The 16,237-nt window shown below is 30.8% G+C and overlaps 2 long non-coding RNA genes across 8 annotated transcripts in view; one reads left to right on the top strand and one right to left on the bottom strand.

The window, feature by feature from the left end:
• Positions 1–3,605, bottom strand: part of LOC141377499 (uncharacterized) — a 37,173-nt gene extending 33,568 nt beyond the window's left edge. The window contains exons 1-2 of the long non-coding RNA XR_015507383.1: positions 3,544–3,605; positions 2,168–2,256 (exon numbers count right to left, since the gene is read on the bottom strand). This is a non-coding gene — a long non-coding RNA (uncharacterized LOC141377499). The remainder of the gene's footprint in view (positions 1–2,167; positions 2,257–3,543) is intronic.
• Positions 3,122–10,181, top strand: LOC101883633 (uncharacterized). Of its 7 annotated transcripts, XR_015944959.1 has the most exons (13): positions 3,122–3,315; positions 3,594–3,736; positions 5,015–5,048; positions 5,211–5,240; positions 5,332–5,401; positions 5,715–5,744; positions 5,841–5,910; positions 5,996–6,023; positions 6,317–6,386; positions 6,741–6,785; positions 7,685–7,818; positions 7,897–8,028; positions 9,903–10,181. It is a non-coding gene; the product is annotated as an uncharacterized LOC101883633 (long non-coding RNA). The 7 variants fall into 7 exon arrangements; XR_015507382.1 differs by lacking the exon at positions 5,015–5,048 and having other exon boundaries at positions 7,688–7,818; XR_015507379.1 differs by lacking the exon at positions 5,015–5,048.
• Positions 10,182–16,237: the final 6,056 nt, after the last annotated feature.

Here is a 16,237-nt window from a genome sequence, read left to right as displayed (position 1 = left end):
TAGCATTGTAATAGCAATGTGCACAACCGCAATAGTCACATCGCAAAGATATGCAGTGTTGAGTCTGAATCGTAATTGTATTTAATCTCTGCATTTATACTGACTTTATAAAATTTATGCAAAAAAAAAAAAAAAAAAAAAAACAACTTACAATTACTAAGAATTTTTGTATTGTGTTTAATTCAAATTCTATATTCCAAAGCAAAAATGAGATTGTTTCACTTATTCCAATGGCAAATAATTTAGATTGTTTTAACCCTCTACCTCATGGTGTTGGCATATGGCAAGATGATATCTAATATCAATGTTTATTTGCCTGCCACCGTTTCTTTAAGACCAAAGTTGATTATTATTATTATTGTTATTATTATTATTATTATTATTATTATTATTATTATTATTATTTTATTATTTTTATTTATTTATTTATTTATTTATTTTATTTATTTAATTTATTTTTTTATTTTTTGGAAAGAGAACCTTAGTGTAGCCAAAGATGTGCTTTGGTTAAGTCACATGACATGCAGTGTTTTTTTTTTTTTGTAGCGATTTCTGACAGACTGGTGTTTATTTGGAGTAGTTGGTGAATGCAAATGTAAATTTCAATACAAAGAAAAGATCAAAGTATGTAAGATCCACAAAAAAAATCTGAAACATCACCTCCAGTAAGTTATGATGACATATTCACAACTCAAAAAAGTTTTATCAGATTAGATGTTTTATATGATAAATGCCAGAAGCAACACTGTGCAATAGTGGCATGTGCAATATTGCAATAGCTTAGCTTTTATTTTTTTTTTAAGTTGTAACAATAACAACATGAATGCTAGTAATATAATGTTGATTAGTCATATGGTAATGGCATTTGAGTTAGGGATAAAATCTAATTTTTATAGCAATATTTTTGATTAGGTATAAATACAGAGAATATTGAATTAGCAAGCATCACCATGTTCTATGGTAAGTGAAAAAAGAAAAGGACTGAACCAGCTCTTCCTGCAGATGAAAGTGAGGATGAGATGGGTTTTAGTGACCATGAGAATGATACAGACTGGACATTTGATAAGAGCAGTGATGTAGACAGAGTTCAGGTAAGTTAGCTCAGAAGTATACAAGACAGTCGTAGTATCTATCTATCTATCTATCTATCTATCTATCTATCTATCTATCTATCTATCTATCTGTCTGTCTGTCTGTCTGTCTGTCTGTCTGTCTGTCTGTCTGTCTGTCTGTCTGTCTGTTATAAATATTTATATTTACTGTATGCTGTATGTTTGTTTTTAATAATATTCAGCAAAAAAAAAAAAAAAGATGAAATAAATGAAAGCTGATGGAATATCAGTTGTTGGAAATGTTTAATGTGTCAAGTTCTGTGTGAAAGCTTTTAATACTGTAACACCAATTAAATCAAACTAAACAATACAATTGTTAATTATAAGGAAAATAACAAAATTTTATATTTTTAAGTTAGATCTAAGGTTGAACGTTATTGCCATATGGAAACATATCCTAATACCTTAATATATATATATATATATATATATATATATATATATATATATATATATATATATATATATATATATATATATATATATATATATTTATTTTTCAATTATTTATTTATTTATTTATTTTTTTACAATTTTTACAATATTTTAATTTTTTTTATTATTAATACTTTTGCTTGCTCTAAAAATATTTGTATATTTGGACTGAAATGAGACAGAACTAATTTAGAAAAGCTTTTTGCATTGTGGTTATCACAAAAACTATCTTGCAGACCTAATTCACATAATTTGTAACAGTGTTGAAATGTCTCTACCTACTGTATATATTTTTTTTTGTGTGTGTGTAAAAAACATTCAGCAAGCAGACTACAAATTACCCAACAGCCAGTGCAGTGGTTTCCTAGAGAAGCACGGTGCTCAGGTTTAGATGATCAATGTGAAGTCATGCGAGTTACATGCAGCCCAGAGGCACACGAGTGGTTCCTCTCTCTACGATGTGGTGTTTCTATTTTGCATTCAACAGCTTTTTCTCCTCCTAGTTGTTATTTATTAAATGATAACTCCATGGTCAGTAGAGGTCAGAGAACAGTAAGCAGTTTAAAATTAAAAACTATTAGTGTGTGACTGAAGTTGTGACAGTGTGTGCACACACTCACGGTACGCAGGTTTCAATCCAGCGTACATGATGTCCTGATCCCAAATTCCTCTCTCTTACACTGTTTCCCTGTCTCCAGCACTTCTTTACCTTAAAAGAAGAAGATCACAAATAAAAACAACTCACAACTGTGCTTTTGACAAGGTCACTGCTGTCATCTGTAGCTTCCTTCTAGTGCTTACACAACAGAGCTCTCAGGGGTGTCACATATGTGGAATATTTGATACTTGGCTTACTGGTTACACAACTATAACACTGTGAGAAATGCAATTAATGAGTGCAGCGCTCTTGCATTAAGAGGTAAAGATTTCTCAAATCAACAGGAAATTAAAACTGACCCTGAAGTCACTATTTGGTATGTTTTCAGTACAGCAGGAGGAAAAAAAAAGTTTCTCCTTCTTCATTTTGTATTAAGCACTGGTTTACAGAACAAACTTCTTTTGGCTTATTAGTCCAACATACAACTCTAGCTGCAGAATGTGCAGTTTATAGTTCTGCTATAATTGGGAGAATAGATCTGAGATGTTTACACTTTTAGATGCAACGTTACTGTAAAACATTTCAGTTAGAATTATTGTTCTTCGATTTTTAAACCATCTTTTTGACACAGCGGCACATGGTGGAACTCATTCGTTTCACTTTGCAACATTAAATGTAGACAGGCTGTCAGGATGATCCTTGTGAAAGTGTGTGTGAATTTATAACATTTACAGTTAAGATGCAAGTTGCCTACCTACAGATGCACTGAGGAATTTGCATTTCAAAAGTATCAAACGCCATTCATCTGACAACAGAGTGAGCCTTGTATGTTTATATATATATATATATATATATATTTATTTTTATTTTTATTTTTTTTACTTATTCATTTTTTTCAAAAAGCTAAGTATAAGGCATGTCTCTTGTTTACAACGCTTGGATTGTGCACACAATATAAACTATTTTGTCCCATCCCACACTGTAAAAAAAATCTGTAAAATAACAGTTAAATGACTGTATATTTTAACGGATTTTTTCCGTATAACGTTACACGTATTACGGTTGTTTTTCCGTTTATATACATTTTCGAATTGCATTATGGGAAGGGGATCGCAGCTCAGGCAACGTTTGATGACACCGGGAGATATTTCTTCCTCTGTTTTTTCCCTGGTAAGTACGATTAATAAAACATATAACAATATTTTAGTTAAAATACTGCTTTATTACATTTGTCTCGTTATTTAAAATGATTTTTGTCTTGTCTGAAGCGGCGATGGAAAGTACAGCAGTAAATTACGTTTAATATTGTTAACAAGATCAGACTTTATATCATTAAGATCAAACTGAGCTATGAGTGGTTAAATGTAATTTAAACAAGCATATCTAATGAATTTTTACCTTTTTATGCGTTATCCTCATCAGTAAATATGATATCTGTTCATTTACAGTTGTTTGTCCGTATTTTTCTAAACTGCCGTGCGCGGGAAGTGATGTGACGTCCCAATCACCCTCTCACTCCCTCTGCACCTGCGTGAGTCTGACTGGATTAACGGTAACGTTAAACGTCAGCTTGTCAGTGAGAGTGTAAAAGGTATGTTAATTATTTTATAGAAATAAAAATGTTTTCTTTGTACAGTGCATTGAACAAGGGATAGCATTCAAAGTTTGTGACACTGTGTAGTTTGGTTGATATAAGTTATAGTGATGAAGGTGTATTTCGATGACTGGTTAACGTTACCTTTAATAAACCTTAACGTTAACGTGTTTCAAACGCCCGTAACACCTGACCGTCTGTGTTTGTTTGCATATTAATAAATAATTTCATATTTTTACTGACGTTATCAAATGTTAGCTTTAGTTTGACCGACGTATCAAGGCTGTGTGACCGAGTTTCAGTGGAACAGCTTTGCTGGTTTTTAAGTATAAGTTAGACCCGCGTGAAATTGAGGCATTGTGTAACTCGGTATGAGGGGAAATACACACTCATAAAGTTATTATTAGTGTTGGGCCGTTATCAGCATTAACGTGCTGCGTTAACGCGAGACTTTTATCGCGCGATAAAAAAATATATCGCCGTTAATCTATTGTCAGCGTTGGGTTGGGAGCTGGGTGACTTTCATACTTTGGTAGTTTAGCGCGGATGTATACCTGACCGGTGAGCCGTCTGACAAACAAGTGCCCTTCTGAATCAAATCAGCAGGATGCCTGACTTTAACTGCAGTTCGGCAGTTTCACTTTAACTCATGAACATTTCATTCATCCCGCGTGACAAACTGGGGTATTAGACGCAAATAAGAGGCAAGAACTGATGAGAGTGTTATGGAATTCAATAACGCTCACCAAAAGGAACGAAAAAAAAGACTTCCGCATTTCGCGACGTGTGTTTGTGTGTAACAGAGATAACAGAGTGATACAGTAAGTGTGTGACATTTAAACTGATATATAGTGTTTAAACTGTCATGCGTTTTAGGCCTCAAATACAACGTGTACCTTAAAGCACACAATTAAATGTTTGTTGTAGTCGAGTTGAACTGTCATGGATATTATACTTATGAACCTCTTGTCAACTTGCAGATTCAGCCAAGTTCACTTTTAAGAACCTCAACGGCTGCTAATATGAAGATATAAATATGAGTTGTTCTTCCACAGTCCTAAAATTCTTCAAACTAACTGTCAGTTCGAATCATTATAGCAAATAATACTTTCATTACTATTAGGAGATCAGGAGTTTTATTTTAATAAAGCCTTGATAATAGAGTGAACACAATGCATAACACATGGTGCTATCACAAATGAAATCTTTTTATGTAGATTTAGAGTCTGAGTGTTTTGCACATATAAGGTTCACTGATGTTTTGTTGACTTCCAGGTTCTTTCATTTTGGTTATAAGTACATGGTACCGGTAAATTCTTAGATTCAATCCAAACTGAATTTGAATTGATATGGACAAATGAAATAAAATACACTTGGGATTTAAAATGTTTTCATTTTTTTATTATTCACAACGTTTGTGAAGTCTAAATGTATACTGTCTCAAACTGAATGAGTGTTATTTTTGTTGTAGGTGTGTTGGTGTAAAAATTGATGCTGACTGGTCAGTACTGCATTTTTAACCATAAAAATAATGATTTATATTTAGCGTTGCATCTATTGTCATTTTACCAAGAATGTGTTTGCTCTTTCAGAACTCAGGCAGTTGTGCTGGACCTTCTGTACTTTATACAGGAGATGACAGTAAACTTTCAAGTTTAAGAGGTAAAATGTTCAGGGTTTTTGTTTGATTTTGAGTGTTTTGTAGATATAAGGTTCACTGATATATGATATAAGATTTGCTTTATGTTTATGCTGTCATTTTGGTTATAAGTACAAGGTACATGTACATTTTCACAGCAATCTAAATTAAAATCTTAAATTCAATCCAAACTGAATTTGAATTAATATGGACAAATTAAAACACACCTGGGATTTTAAATGTTTTCATTTTTTTATTATTTACAAAGTTTGTAAAATTTAAAAGTTGACTACAGGCTGCATGTTTCAAACTGAATGAGTGTTATTTTTGTTGTAGGTGTGTTGGTGTAAAAAGTGATGCTGACTGGTCAGTACTGCATTTATTAACCAAAAAAATAAACAATGATTTATATTTAGCATTGCATCTATTGTAATTTTACCAAGAATGTGTTTGCTCTTTCAGAACTCAGGCAGTTGTGCTGGACCTTCTGTACCTTAAACAGGAGATGACGGTAAACTTTGAAGTTTAAGAGGTAAAATGTTCAGCGTTTTTTCTGTTTGATTTTGAGTGTTTTGTATATATAAGGTTAACTGATATTTTGCTTTGTTGACTTCCAGGTTCTGTCATTTTGGTTATAAGTACAAGGTACAGGTACATTTTCACAGCAATCTAAATAAAAATCTTAAATCTTACGTTCAATCCAAACTAAATTTCAGTTGATATAGACAAATGAAATAAAATACACCTGGGGTTTTAAATGTTTTCAATTTTTTATTATTCACAAAGTTTGTAAAGTATAAAAGTAGACTACATGTTGCATGTTTCAAACTGAATGAGTTTTATTTTTGTTGTAGGTGTGTTGGTGTAAAAATTGATGCTGACTGGTCAGTACTGCATTTTTATAAATAATACAAAAAAATATGTGTTTGCTCTTTCAGAACTCAGGCAGTTGTGCTGGACCATCTGTACTTCATACAGAGGATGACAATAAACTTACAAGTTTAAGAGGTAAAATGTTCAGCGTTTTTGTTTGATATTGATGCTTTTATTTTTATTATTTGGCAAAACCAATTACTTGTACCTATATTTTTACTAAGTGTTTACAGGAACACATTTTGCTTCAGTAATTTTGAATTTTGTTAACATGTATTCAAACTAAAAGTACTGGGTTGATGTGGGTGTTTTATCTGGGTTTTTTAAGCTGCTACTGTAATCTGTTAAATGAATAAAGCAGTTATTTATTATTATTATTTATTTTTACAACATTTAAAATGTTACAAGTTTTTTATTTTGGTAATGTCTGTTTAAAATGATAAGAAAATAACTGGTCCACTGCTGAATCTCTTTTCTTTTCTCTCTTAGCCACCTGATGATGAAAAAGACATTTTCAATGTGGGCATCTTGATGGTGAGCCAGACCTTCATGCTGATTTTGTGACCGTTTAATCTATTTATCGTGATTGTAATAAAAAATTTTTCAGGATGCAAAACTGGCTAAAAATCAACTTTAAATTTTAACATTAATTGTATGATAGTGTGGTTGATTTAACATTTTATTTAATGTTGGGTTCATTGTAAAAAATGATTGATTGGTTGAAAAAATGGTTGAATAAATGCTGATTTTGGGACAGTTTTGTCTATTTATCATCATAGAATTAACATTATTTCAGGGTGGAAAACTGCCTAAAAATCAGTGATGACTTTTAACATTGTTTCAATGATAGTTTGATTGATGTTTTAACATTTCAATGTTAATTTAACTTAGGTCTGCTATCTGGAAAATAACTTATTTTAAAAATGCTAAAAACTTATGAATGTGCCACTTGAATTTGGTATCACATGTAATTGGCATGTTATGGAATTTAACTATGGCAAATAAGTAAGAGGAGATGGAAAGCTATGATGTCTACACTTTTTCCTGAAACATTTGCAAGGTCAATTCTTTCTTGCATAAAGATAGTGGAAAAGAAGAAAAAGTATAACTTATTTTTGTTTCTGCACTATATTTATTTGATTAAGTAAATAATTTTTAAAAAATTTCTTTTAAATTATGTAGCAGACATGTATTTGAATAATTTTACATAATAATTATATTATTTATAATATTATTAATAATATTAATAATTTAACATATAGGTGTGCATATATGTACCCATATATGTACATATAATATAGGAAAACAGCCAATTTTATATGCGTCACATATATCAAAAACCTATATTAAACCATATGTTTCTTTCCATATTCTTTCCATGTGGGCATGTACCAGACCCAACACACAACTCACTTTTCTTTTCTTTTTTTCAGAAGAAGAGTCCACAGTCACAATAACAAGATCATTGAGCTGTCCCCTAATTGTGGTCAGCTACATGTTTAGTCTCTTATGTGCTAAACATTATGTAGCCTAAGGAAGCAGCCCTGACTCTGTAGTTTATATAAAGGTATGTTTTTACATTTTTAAGTTTATTTCATTTTTACAAGACAAGTAAGGTGATGCATGTTTGTTGTATTTACAACAGGAGCATGCTGAGTAACTATCCAGAACGTAGGTCCAAAGCAGAAAAAAGGGCACCAAGCAGAAACATACCATCTAAACTCCTTCGATTCCTGTCAGATCAGAAAGACTTTCAGAATCCTTGGAAGATTTAAAGGTAATTAAGCACACCGATAACACTTTATAATAACTAAACACTATTGATTAATTTATTAAGCATTAGCAAAAAGTTCTGTTAAGCATTGACTCTACATTTAATAGACCTTAGTATACAGTTTATAACTACAGCTGCAAATGCTGTAATCTTGACTTATAAGCACATCTATTATGTGCTTAATTATTTTGTTTTCATATTTTGTTAATGATTAATTTTTCATTACTAAATTTAGTATCGCATTATTTACAAACCAGTGATTTAAGAATAGTTGGTGTATTTTTTTTCTAATCATTCAGAATGTGTAAGTAAATGGTTAATAAACTATTCAAACTAACATTTAAATATCTTATTATTCAGGCATATAGTAATAGTTGGGCAGCACAGTGGCTCAGTGGCTAGCACTGTTGCCTCACAGCAAGAAGGTCGCTGGTTCGAGTCCCAGTTGGCATTTCTGTATAGAGTTTGCATGTTTTCCCCGTGTTGCTGTGTGTTTCCTCCGGGTGCTCAGGTTTCCCCCACAGTCCAAAGACATGCGCTATAGGGAAATTGATTAACTAAATTGGCTGTAGTGTATGAGTGTGTTCGTAAATAAGTGTGTATTGGTGTTTCCAAGGGCGTACTCAAACACACAGCAACACGGGGAACATCAAAAGTGGCTGATCTGTTCGGCTAAATATTTGACTGCGTGTTACTGCATCCCAAACGACTAAAACAAAAGATTGTAAGAATTCTCCACTGTGCTGAGAGAGAGCACTTCTTAAACTAAACGGGGCATCATCGATGATGTAAGAGTGCTCAGGCTTGAATGCAATGTGAATGCGGGACGTCGGGGGAGACGGTAGGGAGGACAAGCGTGCTTCGGCTTGGTTCAAGGCAACTGTACATAGTGCGAGTACACACTAAGCTGAAGGAAAATACATGAATGAATAGTAATAGTTATACTTGTATATAAAGTATAAAAAATAAGTATATAAAGTATATTCAATACTTATTTTAATAAGTGCTTTTGTTAACTTCATCCAGTTTTGTAGCCTAAAGTGAGGATTGTTTATGCTTTGTAAATCCCCTTATAAATCACAATTAAAGGTTCAGTTATATTCTAAAAATGAAATTCATTTTATTGTATTAAATGAAAAATAAATCTTTTCTAAAATAAAATTACTGTACAGTTTAAACATAGCTAAATAACACTGAAATGTTGCATCGTAATATATCATTAAATTATTTTATTGTTGTTTTATCCAGTTTTATGTTATATTTTGTCACTCCTGCTATTCAGCAAGGTTTCATATTTACAGTAATTACATTTTTTAGATAAGACTGTAATGATTTATTGTTCATTTGATACTGAGCCTTTAACTGTCGTTTATAAGGATTTATAAATCATAAATAATCCTCACTTTAGATTTCAATTCAATTCACTCTTGACTTAAGCACATTTATAATGTGCTTAATAATTGTGTTAACAAACTTTAATGATTGATTTTACATGACTATTTATATATATATATATATATATATATATATATATATATATATATATATTTATATATATATATTTTTTTTATATATATATATATATATATATATATATATATATATATATATATATATATATATATATATATATATATATATATATATATAAATAGTCATGTAAAATCAATCATTAAAGTTTGTTAACACAATTATTAAGCACATTATAAATGTGCTTAAGTCAAGATTACAGCATTTGTAGCTGTATTTATAACCGACTGCTAACATCTATTAATGTAGAGTCAATGATTAACAGAACTATTGACATGCTAGGAATCACCCCAGTTGTAAGTGAAATGTCATTAGTAATGTTTTTTTTTTGTTTGTTTGTTTTACAGCCATTGAAGTATCAGTATTGGAGAGGAAGAAGACCCAGTTGTATCGTCTGTTTCCTGCCATTTTGCAGTTAACCTGGTTTCTTAATGTAAAGTACTTGTAATTTGCCCACTTGTCCTCAATTATCTTAAAGCTAACATTTAAAACTAATTTGCTATGAGATTATTTGCCAAGACTTCTCACTGTGTGATTCACATGTCAATATGTATTATTGTGTGTATAACTAGATATTTGGAATTCAAATGATTTGTATTCATTAAAAAATCTGTTTTAATTGCAAAGTTGTTTTTGTACTAAACATTGTAAGTTCATAGATAACAAACTATTTACTGCTTCTCTACACATACAGTATCGAATAAATGTTTTGTTTTACTATTGTAAACCATTAATAGTGTATTTCCCATATGTATATGTTTGTCCTTACCAATTGCCATTTCTATGCTGCTTGAAGAGCATAAAATTAGTAAAATAATTATTTTTTACAGTAGGTATACTATTAAAATACAGAATCTGTCTGTTTTTTACAGTAGGTATACTATTAAAGCACAAAAAAGTCCTCTTTTTACAGTAGGTATACTATTTAAAGCACAAAAAAAGTCCTCTTTTTACAGTAGGTATACTATTAAAACACAGAATCTGTCTGTTTTTTTACAGTAGGTATACTATTAAAACACAGATTCTGTCTGTTTTTTTACAGTAGGTATACTATTAAAACACAGAATATTTCCGCTTTTTTACTGTTGGTATACCCTTTAAAACACAGAAAATAACCGTTTTTTTATATAGAAAACCCTTAAATTACTATAAAATGGTTGGTTATTTTACAGTAGTTTAACTGTCAAAAAACGGATATTTTTTTGTTTTTTTAATGTGGACACACTTGTCAATTAACAGAAGTTTTCCGTTTTTAATTTACGGTAAAATATTTGTGTAATGAGCTGCCAGTACATTTTACCGTTTTTTTACGGAATTTTTTTTTAGAGTGCAGGGGGTAAGAGTTTAAAAGTGCATTGTATACAGCAGGGATTGTTGATTATGAAAAAAAAAAAAAAAAAAAAAAAACACATACCTAATCATATATTTATGTGTGGTCAGTTTTAATGTAAATAAATAAATAAATAAATAAAAAATTGAAGTGTGTGATATCAAATTGTACCATGCTAGCTCACATTGTTATTCTTTAGGTTAGCATTTAATATATGCAAATTAATCCACTGAGAAAAAAAAAAAAAAACCTCTACCACTTCTCTAGCCCTTCCCCTTACTCCTCATTTTGTGCATTCATGTAAAAGGTCAAGGGTGTCCCAATTCTCTTTAGCTTGACAACGTAGGGCCAAGGGGAAGGGGTAGATACCCTTTCGATGGGGCATTTTTCAGGAGCACATTTAAAACCTATAGGGCAGTGGTCACCAAACTTGTTCCTGGAGGGCCGGTGTCCTGCAGATTTTAGCTCCAACCCTAATCAAACACACCTGAACAAGCTAATCAAGCTCTTACTTGGTATACTTGAAACATCCAGGCATTTCTGTTGAGGCAAGTTGGAGCAAAACCCTGTAGGGACACCGGCCCTCCAGGACCAGGATTGGTGACCCCTGCTATAGGGTATGAAAATTTCCCAGAAAACACAACAAAGATGCACAAATTAGTATTTTTTTTTTTTTTTTTTTTGTCATTATTATGAATTTTTACAACAAACAAGCACATATTTTAATATATTAGTAATGGCATTCATGTTTTACGGCCATGCTTTTTATAAAAAGCTGCTTAAAAGAAATTTACTAAATTTTGCTATCTATAATCCCTAATAATAACTCATGTATAGCCGTCCCACAACATTCTATCACTCTCGAATACACTGTCAAAAAAGTCTAGTGCCAAAAAAAAAGAGGTTTTTATAGCGTTTGATTTAAGTTTAATGTTGTTTTTGTTTGATTACATAGATTAATATGGTCCTATGATCTTTTTGCCACATCATATCATTGTGATAACATGATATATGCCTTTAATGATTTCCTGAAGATAAATACTAAAATAAAAAGACAACTGGAATAACTACAGCATTTGCCATTGTCGATCTCATATGAAGCAAAAGATCGTGATGACATATGATGACGTGTGCAAGTGTTGTAGTGCTGTCTCATTTCTTAGGGGTACATTTTGAAGCCCATTCCCTTCACACTCTGTTTCAAGGGCTAAGGGTAAGGGGTACAAAATAAAATTAGGATTGGGCCTTGATAAGCTGTGATGGGCATTCTGTTTCTGACATGTGCTGCACACATTAGACCAATCACAACAGACTGGGTCATCATACCAATCACCACACAATGAGAAGGGAATTAAAAAATGCTGGAAAATTAGTTGTTGCTTTAACAGGATAAAAATTTATGCATATTATAAGACAATGGAAGTAATTTTTAACATAACAAACATATTAGCCTTTTCTTGGGGACTCACAAAGCTAAAGTATTTAAAATAAAATACTTTATTTAAAACAAAACACTTTAAATCCAACAGTTTAAAAAAAAATAATTAAAAAAATAAATAAATAAATATATATTCTATTGAAATGAATGGCTTTTATAGTGCAGTGCTTTCCAATCCCAGAGTTAAAGCTTCTTCACACTTTGCATTGACTATTGCTGAAGTAAGAGTGAAACCACTTTTTTTTTTTATCCTCGCTCAAACACAATAATCAAAATAAAAATCAAAGGTAAATTTCAATGAATTGCAAACCCCCATATTAAACAGTTTGACTTATTAATAATTTTACTATTAGAACTAAGGCTGTACGATTAATTAAAAAAAAAAAAGATTGTGGATTTGTGGATGCACTGGCCCTGCTCAGCAATTAAAGCAAAACCAAAGTGTGCAGATTAATTAAATGAGCTTATTACATTTTAGAGTTATGATTAAAAGCATTGCAAGCATTTGATATGTTTTTTTTTTTTTTTTTTTTTTTTTTTCATAGCAACCACAGTGTTGTACATTGGAATAAATGTTTAACAGTGTCAGTATCACTAGCTACTATAAGCTATAAAATGTTAAATATAACGCACGAAGGACTCTTGAAAAAAGTGGTCTACTAATGTTGTTAATGACAGATTGCTAGCATATGACTCAAACATAATCATTTAATTTCAGAATCATGAATAATTGTATTCTGATGCTATCCCTTATCTGACCAATAATAACCAGAACAAAATTATTCAGCTCCACCATTTAAAGTCTACACAAAATTTAGCATTTTAGCTAACAATAGACCTACAGATAATATTATTATTGTTGTTTAAAAAAAAAAAAAAAAAACTATTCTCATTTTAGCTAGAATCGTGCATCCCTAATTATTATGAAGCCGATCTAGGCCCATATATACTTGCAAAATAAAAGAAAGTTTTGCAAACAAAAAATAAAGCATTGAGCAAAAAAATAAAATAAAATAATGCAATTCTCCAAAAATTGCAAAGCAAAAATTAAGTTACTAAGAAATAAAAATTATTGTTGCTCAAAAAATAACAGCAAATAAAAATCAAACAGTGCAAAAAAAAAATTATTGCATTAAAAAAAAAAAAAAAAAAAAAAAAAAAATATATATATATATATATATATATATATATATATATATATATATATATATATATATATATATATATATATATATATATATATATATATATATACCTTTACAAAACTCGTCCAGTCAATTCCAAAGCTCATTTTGGTTTGCTTTTAGTCAACCATTATTTTGTGATTTTGTGACGTTTCTGCACGTTGTATTTTTCGCCCTGATTTGACAAGGGGGTGGAGTCAAGGGAAATTGAGTGCTTACAGCAGGCCCGGACCTGCCTCTATTTAAGCAACGTGATTACCTGGAGACACAGTATCATCGAGGTGGTCTTACAGTCCAGTAGGTCTGTGTGTGTCATAAACAACCAAGTTTCCTTAACTCCGCCCACTTGTCAAATCAAAATGAGCATTGCAATTGACTGGACGGGTTTTATAAAGGCAATACTACAAAAAAGTTTTGCAAATATATATAAAGTATATTTATCACATTTGTTTGCAAATTTCATTTTTGTTTCACAAAACGTAATTTTTACCTTTTGAGTTTCATAATTTTTGTTAGCAAAATAAATGTGCATTTCTCAAAGATTTATTTTACTTTGCAATTTTGGAAGATTTGTAATTATTTTTGCTCAATAATTTATTCTTTGTTAGCAAAACTTATTTTCCAAATATATATGACCCTAGATAAACTCTGTATTTATGCTATATATACTGTAGCTGTATATACACATTTTGTCCCATGTAACAACTAAGATACGATTAAAGTTGAAAATCAATGTCAATCCATTAAGCAGTAAATGTAAGAATATTCAAATGTCTACACGTGGGTTTAGGAACAATGGTATTATGGGTTTAAGGTGGACGTGGACCTTGTCTATTCAGACTTGTCTGGAAAAACTGACATTTGTCTTTATTGACGAGCTCCCCCTCATTACTCTGGCTCAGCCAAACACATGGGTCAACACTGTGTAGATAAGGTGATGCTCCATAAATGATCTTGTTGTCTAGGCAACACTAGACAACCTCCCTTGTTAGGAGCCCTCGAGTCTGCAAATGTGAATGCCACCTGTCTTCATCATAACAGCCAAATGATACAGCCCTTCACTACTTTTTCCAATTATATCTTCATTTTTATAGATAACAATGAATGTGCATTGAATAAGTTTGATTTAGTGCAAATAAAATGTATTGTGTTTCAGCTAATTAATGTGTTAGAAAAGCATGTCAGCCCTCAAAATATCAGCATATTTATTTGAATAAATCAATTCATTATTATTTATTTTTGATATAACACACTGTATTTTGTTGATGTTCTGTAATTATTTATTTTCACATTAGTATTAACAGTTGGTTGTAATTAAATTAAATTAAAGTAACATATAAAAATAAACATTTGGCATATACAAATGACAGTGGTTTCATGCACTAAAAATTATTGTGTTTTAGTAGTATGTATGTAGTAGTAGTATTTAGTATGTATGCTGAGCTTCCATTTTATTTCATATGAAACAGCAAATACAAAATATGTCAACCAGATATAGACATTTTAACACCAGTTAAAACTTTTATTCTCGAAAGATAATTACCCAATAATAAGGCAACTCTTACTTTAAATAGCGGTTCTCAGCAAGAATATCTTTAGTTTTTTTTATGTGAAAGATGTTCATACATTTTAAATGGCTACTTTATAGTGACACTCTATAAAATGAGTTGATTAAAAAAAAAAATATATATATATATTAAACACTTAATTTAAAAGTGATTACCTTACCTAAAACAATTTTTAAATCCATTAGCATTATGAAGTTAATAAATTGTGTAGATCACTTAAAAACCATCTAAGATGAAAATCATCATTTGTAAGTGTCTGGACAGAACTGTGTGATATTCATAGTGTCCCCACAGTCATATTAAAGTGATAGAAAAACAATAAGTCTCTCTTTTTTAAAAATGTACTGATGTTAAAATAGGATCCAGATACCTCCCATTTTAAGGCCCACCACAACCTGACATAGGAGAGTGGTTTCCCTGCCCACCAAATTGATTGACAGCCACATATTAACATGTCTTTGTAGTAATGCGTATAATCATATCAACAAGACAGGATGTGTACAAAGCAACTGACATTAAAAGATCTGTTCAGCTCTCTGTGATCATCAATCATTATCAAATGTGAGCAAGAATGAATTTTACAAGTTTGACATGTTTTCAAAACGTATGTTTGTAATGAATTTACTTTATCATCATAGCCGCGTGTCAGTACATTTATACAAAAAAGCGCTTCAATCCTGGTTTGTGGACGTTAAATCAGATTCATTTTGTACATTAACATAACAGTAATACATACAGTGTATGTGTGCGAGTGTGTGTGTGTGTGTATGTGTGTGTGTCTAAGTGTGTGTGCGCGTAAACTTTGGATCGACATTGAATATGACTCATCGAAATTTATCGGGATTCATTTTTCTTAGTTTTAAAGGTTTAATTAAGTTTTAATTTGTGGATAATGCTATGGAACTGACATTACCCAACATAAACTAACTAAATAAATAACAAAATATACTAATTAATAAATGTAATAGTTTTTTTTTTTAATATATATACATTAATACTTTTAATATACAGATGCCCAACTGATTTCTTTTGTATCATTAATTATGAGAAGAAGAAAAAAAGTATCTCTTTTTTTTCCTACTCTGCCATCAACATTCAACATGTACATTATTTAAAAACATCCGAGTTAAATGTCATGTAAGGAAACTTTTTTTTTTTTCTT

The sequence above is a fragment of the Danio rerio genome, chromosome 14, assembly GCF_052040795.2.
Source record: "Danio rerio strain M-AB ecotype USA chromosome 14, GRCz13ab, whole genome shotgun sequence".
NCBI lineage: Eukaryota > Metazoa > Chordata > Actinopteri > Cypriniformes > Danionidae > Danio > Danio rerio.
The sequence above is the reverse complement of the archived record's forward strand: the minus strand, read 5'-3'. Positions and strand labels throughout refer to the sequence as shown.